Source organism: Cygnus atratus, chromosome 3 (genome assembly GCF_013377495.2).
Source record: "Cygnus atratus isolate AKBS03 ecotype Queensland, Australia chromosome 3, CAtr_DNAZoo_HiC_assembly, whole genome shotgun sequence".
NCBI lineage: Eukaryota > Metazoa > Chordata > Aves > Anseriformes > Anatidae > Cygnus > Cygnus atratus.
In genome coordinates, this window is record NC_066364.1 from 62,026,898 (window position 1) to 62,040,792 (window position 13,895).

General features: G+C 43.2%; 1 protein-coding gene and 1 long non-coding RNA gene across 4 annotated transcripts in view; one reads left to right on the forward strand and one right to left on the reverse strand.

Moving 5' to 3' along the window:
- Positions 1 to 7,113, forward strand: part of TNFAIP3 (TNF alpha induced protein 3) — a 26,204-nt gene extending 19,091 nt beyond the window's left edge. The window contains exons 9-10 of one of the 2 annotated variants that reach the window (XR_004777391.2): positions 4,050 to 4,098; positions 4,968 to 7,113. The gene's annotated coding sequence lies outside the window, so the exon portion shown is untranslated. Of the gene's footprint in view, positions 1 to 3,905; positions 3,962 to 4,049; positions 4,099 to 4,967 lie in introns of those variants that run through there. The other variant, XM_050709750.1, reaches the window with a different exon arrangement.
- LOC126913243 (uncharacterized) overlaps positions 1 to 13,048 on the reverse strand; it is a 15,024-nt gene extending 1,976 nt beyond the window's left edge. Inside the window, exons 1-5 of one of the 2 annotated variants that reach the window (XR_007707993.1) lie at positions 11,940 to 13,048; positions 7,055 to 7,124; positions 3,318 to 3,623; positions 3,102 to 3,179; positions 31 to 82 (exon numbers count right to left, since the gene is read on the reverse strand). This is a non-coding gene — a long non-coding RNA (uncharacterized LOC126913243). Of the gene's footprint in view, positions 1 to 30; positions 83 to 3,101; positions 3,624 to 7,054; positions 7,125 to 11,939 lie in introns of both variants that reach the window. The other variant, XR_007707992.1, reaches the window with a different exon arrangement.
- Positions 13,049 to 13,895: the final 847 nt, after the last annotated feature.

Here is a 13,895-nt window from a genome sequence, read left to right on the forward strand (position 1 = left end):
TCTCTGGATACTCTAAGTTGTCCTTCTCACCTGGGAGCTTTGGCTCCTCTTCCAAACAGGCACAACAGGGACTTTCAAGTTCCTATGTAAAGGAAGTAGTCTACGTTACTGAAAAAAAGTAAAAATGCTTGTGCATTCAACCTTTGTAAAACACATAGTTTAGCACGGTGATACGCTGCAAGTTTTGTCTAGGTGAGAGTCATGTGGGAGCAGCAATTGCATAATTTTTATCCAGCATACTTGAGTAGGACACAATAGTATAATATGTACAGCACCAAAATAGAAAACCACAACAGTGAGCAGTTACCATTTTAGTTTATTTCAAAAGGGTGAGGCCCCTTAAAATAAGGAGTTAGCGGTACAGGTGTCTTTACATCCAGGTGCTCAGTTTCTCAGCTGCCCGTATTTAACGACCAGCGTAGCAAACCTGTTGCTGATGGGAGCAGATTCAGTGTGCTAACCTAAGTTTGTTCGGTAATCCCTGCACTGATGCTTTCTACCACACTGGTGATAAATACTGGTGGCACAAACCATTCCCTGTTTCAGAAGGGCGGTCCTAGCTGCACATGAGGAAAGACAAAATGCTTGGAAGTGGCTTAACTGAGCTGCTACTTCGTTAACTCCCCTTTCCTTGGCCAACCATAGTTATTTTGGAGAAGACTGCTCTCACAGGGGTTATTCATCTGGCTGTTACATTGAGAGCAACACTCTAGTACCTCACAGGCCTGCCTTGCTCCTGTGTGAGTGGAAAGGCCGAACCGAGCCAGGTCGAGGCAAGCCAGGGCAAGCCAAGCAGCAACAGGCCGAGCTGAGCCATTCGGGGCCGGGCAGTCCTCCTATGGTGGCCCTGTGGCCACTGACCCCCACCAGGAGCTGTGTCAGTCCTCCATCACCATCCTCCTCGGCCTGCCGGGCAGCACAAGACCCCTGACATAGGGCTGTCGCAGCCCTGTCCCACTGAGCGCTGCTGCAGGCAACCTAGTGAACCCGGTGTGGTGGCATCTCGAGTTGTCGAGATAAATGATCACTGAAAAAAAGCCTTTATATATATAAATTTAAAAAAAAAAAAAAAAAAAAAAAAGAAGTCTTTAATGTTTGTCAAACAGAAACCTGAAATAAGAGCAGGTAATTTTGCCTGGGAGTTTTATGATGACTTCTTTTTGTACTAATGTTAATTTTCAAAAACTCCCTGTGTCTAATATTGAAAGACAGCCTACGGCATGTTATCCAGACTACCCCCTCCTCCAGCCTCAGCCTCACTAAACCAAATACCATGTACGTAATCTCTCCCCCCCTCCCACCACCCCCTGACCTCTGACAGCAATGATTCTTTTTGTTATTGATTCGGGTTTTTTCTTCTCCCCCCAACCCCCCTCCCTTTTTTTTTTTTTTTTTTTTTGGTTAAGCCGTAGTACATATACGTGTTGGGCAGGAAGTCAGATTTCCCCTGGTGAATTACCATGGGGGGGGGGGGGGGAGGAAGGGGGCTTAGGTTTTGTTCTCTCATTATGGCTTCATTTCAAGGGATTCATATGATCTAATATTGAGTGCACGTTGTGAGTTAGTCCAATTCCCAAAACAGTGGCTACTAAAATTTTTTTAAAAATTAAAAAGCCACTGTTCAGTAGCATGTCACAAGAAGGGGTCAAAATTCCCTTCTCATTTACAATGTAAAGCAAAGCTAGTGAGCTGGGGATCTGCTCCAAGAAAGGCAGCGCTATGCAGTGTTTTGCACTTTTAAACAAATGCTTCTATCACCCTGAGGTGCGCTGCTGATTATTGTGGGACCAAATTTGTCCATGGCATTAAGTGCTATGTAGCCTGAGATCACACAGTCAGAATTCCCACTTGCTAAAGTTAATGACTGCAGGAGTCATTTCATTTTGTCTTGTCTGACATTCATAACAGAAGAATGTGAAGAGCACTGAAGTGATGCCTGGAAAACATTTTACTTCCACCGCTGATAACATTTATACTGATGTAAACCTTTGAGAACTGGACTGACTTCAGCAACTTTACTCCAGATATTCTGTAGGATTAGTAGGATGGGAATTTAGCCAGGCTATTTATAAAAATAGTCTCTTCCTTACTTTTACGTGTTCTGGAGTAATAATAAATAAATAAATATATATTAAATTGCTGCTGTTGCAATCCACGTGCCACAAAGATACACCTATCTAAGCACACCTTATTGTGAAGTCCTCTTTTAAATATTGGCACATCTTGCACTGGCTACTTGTTACGATTTAATGGGAATAAAACATCTCAGCCTTTTCTGCGGTCCTTAATGCACAACCACTTAAAGAGCAAGGGAAGTAGCCAGACTGATATTTCAGCACAATAGCTTACAGCTTATTCAGCCTGTAACGTACTACCTGCAATGAGGACAAAACTAATTTCTACTTGAGGGAGGAGATCACATTATTTTTCATTTACGTATTATTAATGCACAGCCTAGCAGAAAGAGATGTTGTTACATGGCTTTTTCATGATCACGTGCATGTCTAGACCAGCCTACATTTGCCTAAATGAAAAAAAGTCATCGTTTCCAGAGACTTTTTTTAAAAAAGGGAAGTTTGGGTGGTGGTGATAGAGCAATGAATGGTGAACCCTGGCAGAGCTGCTCTCTTTCAAGGCTGGTGTTGGGTTATGTGCTTGGAGGCAGGAAAGCCTCCGGTGCTTGCCAGCGCTCCTGTGCGTTTGAGTCATACCAGTAGTGTGCACCATGTAAGTTCAAAATGCATTACTCAGACCAGGCAGGTTGCTCAGGCCCATCAGGCTCAGCCATACCCGAGTCTACGTGAATGTCAAACTTAATGTATTCATCACCAGAATTTTCCTCCTCTCACGCTTTCTTTTAGGCACTCAGCAGGGAAGACCTATTAAGGCAGAATTTCATATTATTGGAGTTTCACTATTGAATTAACCAACTTTCAGTTCGGTTTGCCATTTCTTCACACTTTGAGTTTTTCTGCTCTTCCCTGCAAGGGGGCTAGTCAGATGTCCACACTGGGCTACACTGTGCACTCAGTTCTCCTCAGGGTTTTAGTTTTCCATGTGTCTGCACATTATAAGTCGACTACAACAGCCATGTCACTCACCATGTTGAGTTACCTCACTGTCACACGTTCTTTCATCCAAGCTGGCTTTCCTCTCCTGGAATAGCAACCCACCAGCAGCTGTGACCAAGAACAAGCTGATCTTTATTGTGCAGAGCTTCATGATACTTTCCACTGCACAGCTACGCGTGCATTTATAGAAGTGTCTACACATGCTGTAGGTGGCACAGCATTTCCAGCCTCAACTCCCCAAGGTACCTGCGGTTTCCCTCTGTCCTCTGATGGCTTCTGTCTCGCTGTTCCCCCACCCTCACAGTGGACCAGGGTGCTCCTGGGTCAGTTTCTGGGGAGAACACATTCCTCTGCTTCGTGGTCTTTGGAGAAGTTGAGGATCCCAAGTGCAGCGTGTTGAAAATGTCCAGCCCCTAATGCTCCTCTTTGTGCTTGTCTTCTTCATTTTGCAGATGGCTACATCTGTAGAAATGCAGAAGTCCGGCCAAGTTCTGCAAAGGGCTTACCTTTTATATTTCATGATGTTTATCTTTTTTGAGTTATCAACACCTCCTATTTGGAAATAATTTTGAATTAAGCTCTCATCAAACCCCACCAAATATAGAAAATATAGGTAGGTTTCATCTCTCTATTTTTTTTTTTTTTTATTCTCTACATTGAAGTTTCAGCCTGTAATAGTAACATCTGTTGCATAGCTGTCAGAACAGGAATTATTCCTAACCTCTTTTTATTGGCATGCTCTTTCTGTTGTGTTTCAGGGTATTTCAACTAAATATTTTCAGCGCTAGGGGAGGTGTAACTAAATCATATTGATCATGACATATTTTTTTGCAGAGTTTAAAAGAAACAAGCTATTTGAAAATACATGTTAATTTATAAATGGTCGAATAAATCTGTTTTAATACTGCAATGAGGAAAATATCATCTGTATATAAAATTAATCCATCAAAGCCTATAATAACTGGGAAATAATTGCAGGACATCAGAGAGGACAGCAAAAACAGGAGCTGATAACTTTGTGGAACCAGTAAGTGTTTAATCTATAAACTCTGTTGTTTTGAGCTGGGTGAAGCAGAGACAAGTAGACACAAGAAAAAGTACAAACAAGTTCTTTATTCTGAAACTGCATTAGAGCACTCTAAAGATAGCATCAAGGACTGCGTGGAAATCCCCTGGATACACTTTGTAATTTTTTCCGGTGAATCTCAGGATAGCAAATATGAGAGGCAAGGGTAAGTGGATGACCACAGCTGGTGTAAGCTGCACTTTGGCATTCTGCTTTTGTGGCGCAGGCACCCAGAGTGGAATTCAACTTACTTGTCCTTCTCTCCCTTTACTATAAGTAGCATCCTGATGACTAGTTCAGATGTAGATGTTTACACTGTAAAGGTGACACATTTGATGAGATATATCCCACACACTATTTCTAAGTTGATGTTTCCTCTTGAAGAAAGTTAGAAAATCAGGGCAATGCACAGATTACCTTTTACTTTGTAGCCTACTGACTAATCAGATTTTGATGGGCAAACCACAGAAATCATTAAAATGTATGGCAATTAATGCCTCCTGAAATCAACAGCTGTTAGGCATTTAAATGCCTTGCATAGCTGGGGGAAGTAACCTCTCACATCTTCCATGTATCTATTTTGTTCTGCAAGAAATTGAAGAACTAACACTCACCTAACTCACCTCAATAGTTATGAGATTATATTCATTAATGATTATAATATGATCCTGAGGTGAAAGATACAATACTTAACTAATTATACTTAATATTTCTATCTGTATTGGTGATGTACTTGCTCCCCACCGACAATGTAATTTGGGGATCAGATGAGTCCCAACTTTAGAGATTCTAGCATTTTTCTGAACTAACTTTATCTTGTTTTCTTTCAGGTACTCCATGAGATATAGAGGAACCAAGAAGAAACTTGCCCCAAAAGAACATGTAGAACAAGATACATGTCTCTGCACTAAGCAATCAGCTATACCATAAGCCCACTCTGTTATCATTTACACAGTTAGCTTACTGGTGTTACAGAAATGTATTTGAATTCCTAAATAATTCCCAGCTCAGGTGTGTTGTGTTCCCATTGTAGAAAATCAGAGTGCAGTAATATCGGAGCAGGGCTGTTTGGAGTAAGTGTTAACTGCAAGATACTTGGCATTGTTACCAAGGAAAATATATGCCGCACTTGCATTCATAATGCATTCAGGAAAACAAGATTTTCCTTTGCAGTGGTTGGAATTATATCAAAGAACTACCTGGCTCCATCACCCATTTCTCTTGTTAACTGAGCAAAAGATCTGAAATGTTGTCAAACTACATGAAAAAGTACTGGGCCACAATTCTCTGCACACCTCACTCAGTTGGCTGCAGATCATTATGTTTAGCTTCTTTGAATCATAAAGATCGAGATGTACCAGGGAATTTGTATCCAGCTTATACGATGATTAATGTTATAAACTGAGGGGGAAATAGATGACCCATTTGTTTACTCTGAGGTTTTCAAAGTTATCAAGGGAGATGAGAATAAACCATTGTGGCATGAACAAGGAAGTGAAGTGAGAAGTTCATCTCCTCTCTAGCTAGCTGTTATCTATTTTTTTGCAGTGATTTATTGCCATAATCAATGAATAAACACACTTTTTGCAGTGGAAAATGTTCCTAATAAAGATAAAATTCTAATCTCAGTGAGTACTGGGAAGTACCAGTAAAAAGTTATTAGCATGGAAAAAAAGTCTAAGCAATGAGAAATACACAGGCAAAAATACCTCTTCTCCTAGCTTGCTTCTATCTACAAGAACTGCATAATTCTGATTTACCCCTGCAATAAACAGTGAACACATATTGAGGTATTTGCCCATTGTGCCCCGCTACCCTCTTTGTTGTTTTTGGGATATAATACCCCTTGTATATTTGTCTGTATTAAGAAGCATTTGTTTCAGTGGATCTAAATTGCTAATCCACCTATCTTACACTGCCTGTTTTACAGACTCTTCTGTCTCCTCCATTTTTACCGGTTTCCCAGTCTTTCTTTTTTTTTTTTATTTTTATTTTATTTTATTTTATCTTATCAGTAATGACTTAATATTTTCTTCCTGGCCACAGATGAAACTGTTGAATTAAATCAAATCTGGCACTGATCTCTGCAGAAAATAACTAGAGAAGTCATGTGCTGAAGATTTCTCATTGCCAGTCTATTAATAATTTTGCCAGGATGTCAGTTCTCAGTTTAATATGTGTGCTGTTTCTGGCAGTGAGAATTGCTATATTTTTCTATCAGAATATTGTATAATATTGAATTAAATACCTCACAAAAGTCTACATAATCACTTTTATTAACCATTCTAGTAACTACTGTCAGCTATTCATGGAATCAGTATTTAAAAAAAAAGGCGTTTTATTCTATTAATTAACTTAGAATGACATGAGCTATTTTCCTTCTTCAAACAACTGTTGTAGGATTTGTGGGTGTAAGTTGCCTTCAAGAAGAAATTATGTTAGTTACTTATATCACACAAGAACAGTATTTTCCATTGCATTAATAATTTAAGGGGAACATTAAATACAGAACCAGGATGTTTACTGAACACTTTTTCCCTGTATGTTTATAGAATTGTTTATCTCCAGAGGAGATATTTACTGCTGCTGAGATGAATTTGATGATAAAAACTTCTTTATTGCCTTTAGCTTTGCTAACCTTTGATTTTCCCTCAATGTGAGTGTAACTTGGCTAGAGAAGATATCCAAAGTGTTCCTAAGTTCATCCTTCTACATGTTCGTGTTCTCTTTCTGTAAAGTGGAATTATATTGTAAAAGATCTAATCATTTTACACAGGCCAAAAATGACCTACAATATAAAAGCTCTTCAATGTCATTAACTTTTTGTAGTCTCTGTGTACCAATCTGAACCCCATGAAAAATAAACAAAGTCAAGCCCTTAGCAAAGTTTCATGCCAGGCAATCTTTTTTTACCTACCCTCTGTCCAAAACATGTAAACCACTGTATCTTCTGCCATCTGGTGCTCGACTTTGTGGAGTTTCAATCCCTGTATGTGGGAGAGAAGTGTTCATGCTATAAACAACTCAGATGTCAAATGAACAAATGGATGACACACAGTGTGTACTGGGTTACAGTTCAACCATCAGGTTTTGGCATTATGTGGTAATGCAAAAAGTTCCCTCCTCCTACGTGTCTGCACAATTCATCAAGCTCCACTGCCATATTCTTGCTACTGAGCTGTTCCAGCATAGCAGAGAAAATGATCCTTCAGACACTCAACCTAAAAAATATGATGGTCTTCATTTGCAGCTCAACTGTCATGTTGTACAAAGGCTAAACAAACTGCAAACACAGTTGAAAAAAAAAATCAAATGTTTTCCTATGTTAAATAAGAGAGAAAAAATGTGTTATGGGTTTCCTCCATCTGGTCACTGAAAACTTTCAGGAGGAAAGCATTAATTTTAGAAACAGCAATTCATGCATTTGGAATGAGATTTACATAGGGGTATAAGCAAAAAAGAGGTAATCCATGGGAAGTCTGTGAAGGCTTTTTCTCAAGAGCATTGTCTATTTTCTCTGAATGGCTCAGCTGAAGTTCATCTACACCAATGCAACAGCATGGGCAGCAAACAGAAGGAGCTGGAGCTTTGTGTAGCAAGCAAACTACGACTTAGTTGCCATCACTGACACATGGTGGGATCACTTCCACAAGTGGAGTGCTGCAATGGATGGCTATAAGCTCTTCAGAAGGGATTGACAACAAAGGAGGGACATTGGCATGGCTCTCTATATTAGAGGGTGTTTTGATGTTGTAGAGCTCAGGGCTCAGAATGATAGGGTCGAGCCCCTATCGGTAAGGATCGGGGTAAGGCCAACAAGCCAGACATCCTGGTGGGGGTCAGTTATAGACCACCAAACCAGGATGAAGAGACGGACAAGGCATTCCACAAACAGCTGCAGAAGTCATGCTATCATCAGCACTCGTTCTCATGGGAGACTTCAGCTTCCTAGACATATGCCGGCAATACAATACAACCCAGAAGAAGCAGTCTAGGAAGTTCCTGGAGTGTGTGGAAGACAACATCCTGACACAGCTGGTAAGTGAGCCTACTGGGGGAGTGCCCCACTAGACTTCCTGTTCACAAACAGAGAAGGACTGGTGAGAGATGTGGAGGTCAGAAGCTGTCTTGGGCAGAGCGACCACAAAATGGTAGAGTTCTCTATTCTTGGTGAAGGCAGGAGGGCGTGGTGGTTTTACACAGCTGGGCAGCTGGGCTTCCACCACAACCTCTCTCTCACTCCCCCTGCTCAAAGAGAAAGGGGGAGAAAATATGATGGAATAGGGTTGAGATAAGGACAAGTAGATCACAGAAATTATCACCATGGGCAAAACTGACTCAACATAGGGAGATTAATTAAATTTATTACCTATTACTAACAAGCTAGAGCAATGAGAAACTAAAAAAAAAAGAACACAAAGAACTCCTTCCCTTCATCCACCCTCTTCTATATCCTCCCCCCCCCCCTCCCCCCCACCCTGAGCAGCACAGGGGAACGGGGAATGGGGGCTGCGGTCAGTCCCTGATGCTTCCTCTCCGCTGCTCCCTCACGGTCCCTCTCTGCCCCTGCTCCACGCGGGGTCCCTCCCATGGGATGCCGTCCTTCCCGAACTGAGCCTGCGGGGGCTGCCCACAGGCAGCAGCTCTTCAAGAACTGCTCCAACACGGGTCTGTACCACAGGCAGCAGCTCCCCCCAGACCCTTTGCTCATGCATGGTCTCCTCTCCACGGGCTGCAGCTCCGGCCCAGGGCCTGCTCCTGGGTTAAAAACTGGCTGGATGGCTGGGCCCAGAGAGTAGTGATGAATGGAGTGAAATCCAGCTGGCAACTGGTCACCAGTGGTGTTCCCCAGGGGTCGGTGTTGGGGCCCATCCTCTTTAATACCTTTATTGACAATTTAGACGAGGGGATTGAGTGCACCCTCAGTAAGTTTGCAGGTGACACCAAGCTGGGGAGAAGTGTCGATCTGCCGGAGGTTAGGAAGGCCCTGCAGAGGGACCTGGACAGGTTGGATTGATGGGCAGAGGCCAATGGGATGAGGTTCAACATGGCTAAGTGCTGGGTCCTACACTTTGGTCCAACAACCCCATGCAGTGCTACAGGATTGGGCCAGAGTGGCTGGAAAGCTGTGCAGAGTAAAAGGATCTGGGAGTGTTGGTTGATGAACATGAACCAGCTGTGTGCCCAGGTGGCCAAGAAGACCAACGGCATCCCGGCTGGTATCAGGAATAGTGTAGCTAGCAGGAGCAGGGAGGTGATCGTCCCCCTGTACTCTGCTCTGGTGAGGCCACACCTTGAGTACTGTGTTCAGTTTTGGGCCCCTCAGTACAAGAAGAACATCGAGGCCCTGAAGCGTGTCCAGAGAAGGGCTACGAAGCTGGTGAAGGGCCTGGAACACAAGTCCTGTGAGGAGCGGCTGAGGGAACTGGGGTTGTTTAGTCTGGAGAGGAGGAGGCCCAGGGGAGACCTTATTGCTCTCTACAACTACCTGAAAGGAAGGTTTGGGGAGCTGGGGGTCGGCTTCTTCTCACAGATAACTAGTGACAGGACTAGAGGGAATGGCCTCAAGTTGCACCAGGCGAGGCTTAGGTTGGAAATTAGGAGACATTTCTTCTCAGAAAGAGTAGTCAGGCATTGGAATGGGTTGCCCAGAAAAGTGGTGGCATCATGGTCCCTGGGGGTATTGAAGGAAAGGGTGGACGTGGTACTTGGGGACATGGTTTAGAGGGCAATACTGGTGGTATGTGGACAGTGGATTAGATGATCTCAGAGGTCTTTTCCAACCTTAATGATTCTATGATTCTATTTCCCTGTCCCTCTCAGCTACAGTGTCTCCAGGTTGCAACTCCCAGGACCGAGGACACCTCAGGACTATTTTTTTCTCCAAAAGATTTGGGTCTGGTAGGTCTGAAGAGGAATTTTCCTCTCTGGACACTCCATCTGGGAAGAGTGTAAATGGTGCTTTTACATGGACATTTGCAAAGAGGGGGTTTCCTGTTCATGACTACAAGAGATTATAGATTTGCCTCTTTAAAAAGAATTAATTGTCAAGAAGAACCACACAAGCTTACTCCTGGGTTCGGCTGGCAGGTACCATCCTGGTGGTACAGCTACAGCTGCTATGGTAAAGCATGGCTAGGAGATGGCCTTTCCCTCTGTCTTGTGACACCTGTTCCTCCCCACCACGCTGCCTGTGGAATCTATGCTGCTGTGCCCACAGAGGAGGCCACCACAGCCCCTCCAGGGCTGAGACGTTTCTGTGGGGAGCCATCTTCCCTCCCTGTCACCTGCTGGGGCTGGGTCTCCTGTGGGTTGGGGAGGTGGGGCAAGGCAAGAGAGCGAGCCAAGGGCTCTTGAACAATGCCAGGAGTGGATGAATCTGCTCATCTATTTCCTTTTCATGCATTTAATTAGTTATTTCCATCTTCTGATTTATTCCCATTTCTTTTCCTGTACTCTGTATGCCAGCAAGCCCCAGCACTGCCCCTGTGTCCTGGGGGCCAGTGCAGCAGGATGCACTGGTGCCAGGTTAGAGCTAGCGTACCTCCTGCTGCTGGGGGACAGGGGCAGCCCCACATGGCAACCATGCATGGCTCAGCTTGACTTCCATCACTTCCCCCAGCATGACCTAAAATACAGCCCAGTATCTTTAGGATGCGTGGAAAAAACTCTTGAAATCTCTTTGCTGCTTCCACATATAGAGCCTAGCAGAATCTCTTGGGGTTTTGGTTTTTTGTTGCTTGTTTGTTTGTTAGATTTTGCCTCATTTCCTGTGAATTTTGAAAGAAAAAGTTTCAAAAAGTCCCCAGGCAAGCATGTCTCCAGCACGGGAGGAAGAAACTCAGCGGTGCCTGTCCTGCCCAGCCAGGCCGCTCACTCATGCCCAAGCCGTGCGATGAAGCATGAGCTAGGCGCAAGTTTCTAACCACTGATACCACCCCATTCACCCACAAGGACACAACTTTATGCCTTTAAACTCTGGTTCATCCATTTCATCCGTTCTCAAAATGATTCTACAGAGAGTCAGAGGTACAAGCCTGGATAAACATATTTATACCACACCGGTCACGTGGGACAGACAGGTGTGCAAGACTGTGCTTACCCTTGCTCACAGCAGTGAGCCAGAGCATCTGTGTGCCAAATATTTTCAGGCTTTGTAATTTAAAGGAAACTGCAATTACCAAAAAAAATAAATAAATAAATAAAAAATCTGTAACTGATTTTCTCTGAAAAACTGTGATCAGGGTGAAGAAAGAAAGCAGAGTGTTTTGCTGATTTTCTTTTTTTTTTTTTAACTAAGATTGCAGCTCACCATTGTAAAATTACCTCAGTCAAAACAACATCGCACTATCATTGTATATAATGTCAAAGCCTTAACATACAGCTGTTGCCTGACACAATACAGTATTACTGAAAGGCTGGTTAAAAAAGGACAGTGTATATTTATATTGTACCTTGCCTTCTTCTATAAATAAGTTACCTAACCATAGCAAATAGTGAGAGGAAAATGAGATCTTGCTTACAGCATTATTTATTTTGTCACCAAAATTAAGTTTACCACATAAAGTTAATAACTGCAATTTAAAGACATCATCTCACTGAATAACAGTGAGAAACAGGAAAAGATAAGTCACACCACACCCAGAAACCACGCTTGCATAGTCACAGAATAACCTGAGTTTCCTGAACAAATGACAGGTGATTTTTTCCAACCTTCAGATAGTCATTTTTGTCCTCCTAATTCTGGCTTAATCAAAAACCACATGTGAAAATCTTAAAAAAATCCACCCTTAAGTACTCACCCAGGCTGGACGAGTCTGTTCTCTATGCCCACTGGCAGTGCAGGGGCTCACCTCAGCAGAGGGTCTCCCCCTGTCTCACCTCCTCCTCCCTGCTAAGGATGCTGCGGTGGGTGGGATGCTTTACCACTGGACCACCTAGCAGATCCTCTACTTCTGCTTGGATCATGTCCAAATTCCTCTAATCAGAGGAATACGAATATAAAAGCATGTCCGATGTCATTCCATCAATACCCACTTGAGAGTAATCAGGGATGACTTTAAAAAATGTCCCCTGCTTTTCCCTTGCCTATTAATTACACAAACTCCTCCTCCCCTCCCCTTGTCAGTGAGACACAGGGGAAACTAGACACTGGTGATGACTTATCTGCAGAGATTTCATGTGGCTTGTCATCACAAGACTGGGTTTAGCAGATCATGCAGCTGTTTTGCTAAACAGAGTGGTTTATTCTGCCTTTGCTCACTTTTTTTTTTGTCCAAAGTATAACATTTGCACAGATATGTGTTTCAAAAAAAAAAAAAAAAAGAAAATTCTATCAACTTCTAGATGGTATCTCTACTGTCTCAACCCTCACTACTGTAAAATCTAAGTTGGAAGTTTACCATGATTCATGCAACCTCTTCCTTTCCCACGTGAAAAAAGTTCTTGTTCCTCAGACATTTTATCTAGGAGTCTCTCACACGTCTGTGTACCTGAGGCTCGAATGCTTGTACATAAGTCTCAACTGTTCTTTATTTCAGCTCAGGGTCAGATGTTTCAGACATCACTCATACTTCCAGCCACATCTCTCCAAGTAACGTGACAATATTGTCATATTTTTCCAAAACGTCATGGGGTACTTCCATCCATTTCAAAAGCTGTCACTGCCAGAAAACTTCAGATGGGAATCAAGCCTGTGGCTGGAGCCAGCACATCACACACACCATCTGATACCCCCAAAGGATGCCTTCAGTTCCCACCACTCCACTGTCATCCAGGGGCTGGCAGATCTCCACAGCTTTGCCGTGTGCATGGTCTCCCATCTGTTTTGGCGTCCTGATGTCTTCATCTCTGTGCTTTCCCCTGGCAGAGTCTCATTGCTGCCTGCCTGTGCTGGGAAGCCACTGCATGTGCTGAGGACCCCGAGTCATCAGGGCAGTGCCTGTGGTCAGCACAGCTGCTGCCGTGCAGTGAGAGTGCTGTGACATAGCTGGCTGAGAAAAGTTTCCTTGTGGGCAGATTCCCCTTCCCAGTTCCTCTTTTAGCCATTTTTTTGCCTTCCCCTCACTCATCACAGCCTCCTCCTGTCTGCTTGGCCAGCAGCCTGCCCGCCTGCTGCCTGTGTGCTGTCATCCCTGGTGCAAACAAGCACCACAATTGCTTTGTGAAGCCCACAGGACTTCACAGCTCTCATGTAATGACATGAAATGTTTGAAAATAGCTAAAAGACACGGTTTTTTGTGCCACATGCTTTTTTATTTTATTTTATTTTATTTTTTAATTTATAAGTAATTTGCTGTGGTGCTTGGTGGAAGTATTTGTAAACATGGCTGTAGAGCAACCACAGCATTTTGTCCCCAACTAACCATTATTCTGTACCAGGTGAAGGACCAAGGACAAAATGTTGCAGAAGTCCACGTTCCTGTTAGTACACTGATGAGGACAAGCCACCATTAGCAAGAAAAACGATGGCATGGATGTGGCTGAAAGACTCCGCTGTCTTGCAGTGCTTCTCTGCCTCTTTAAGAAACTATCCAATCAAGAGGGAAGGTGTGTTTGATTTTTTCTAGGAGGTTATTTAGGGCTGCCTGTTGCATAATTAAAAAATGTTTCCACCAAGTGATTAGCAGCCTACCCAACTGTGCGTATCTTTTATTCACCTTCTGCTTGGGAGCACACCCAGGCTTTGTGCTTTATATTGAGCTATTTTCACCTTTTTTGCTGCAGCTGTTTTCAATGGAAAGTGCTGAAAATGCTTC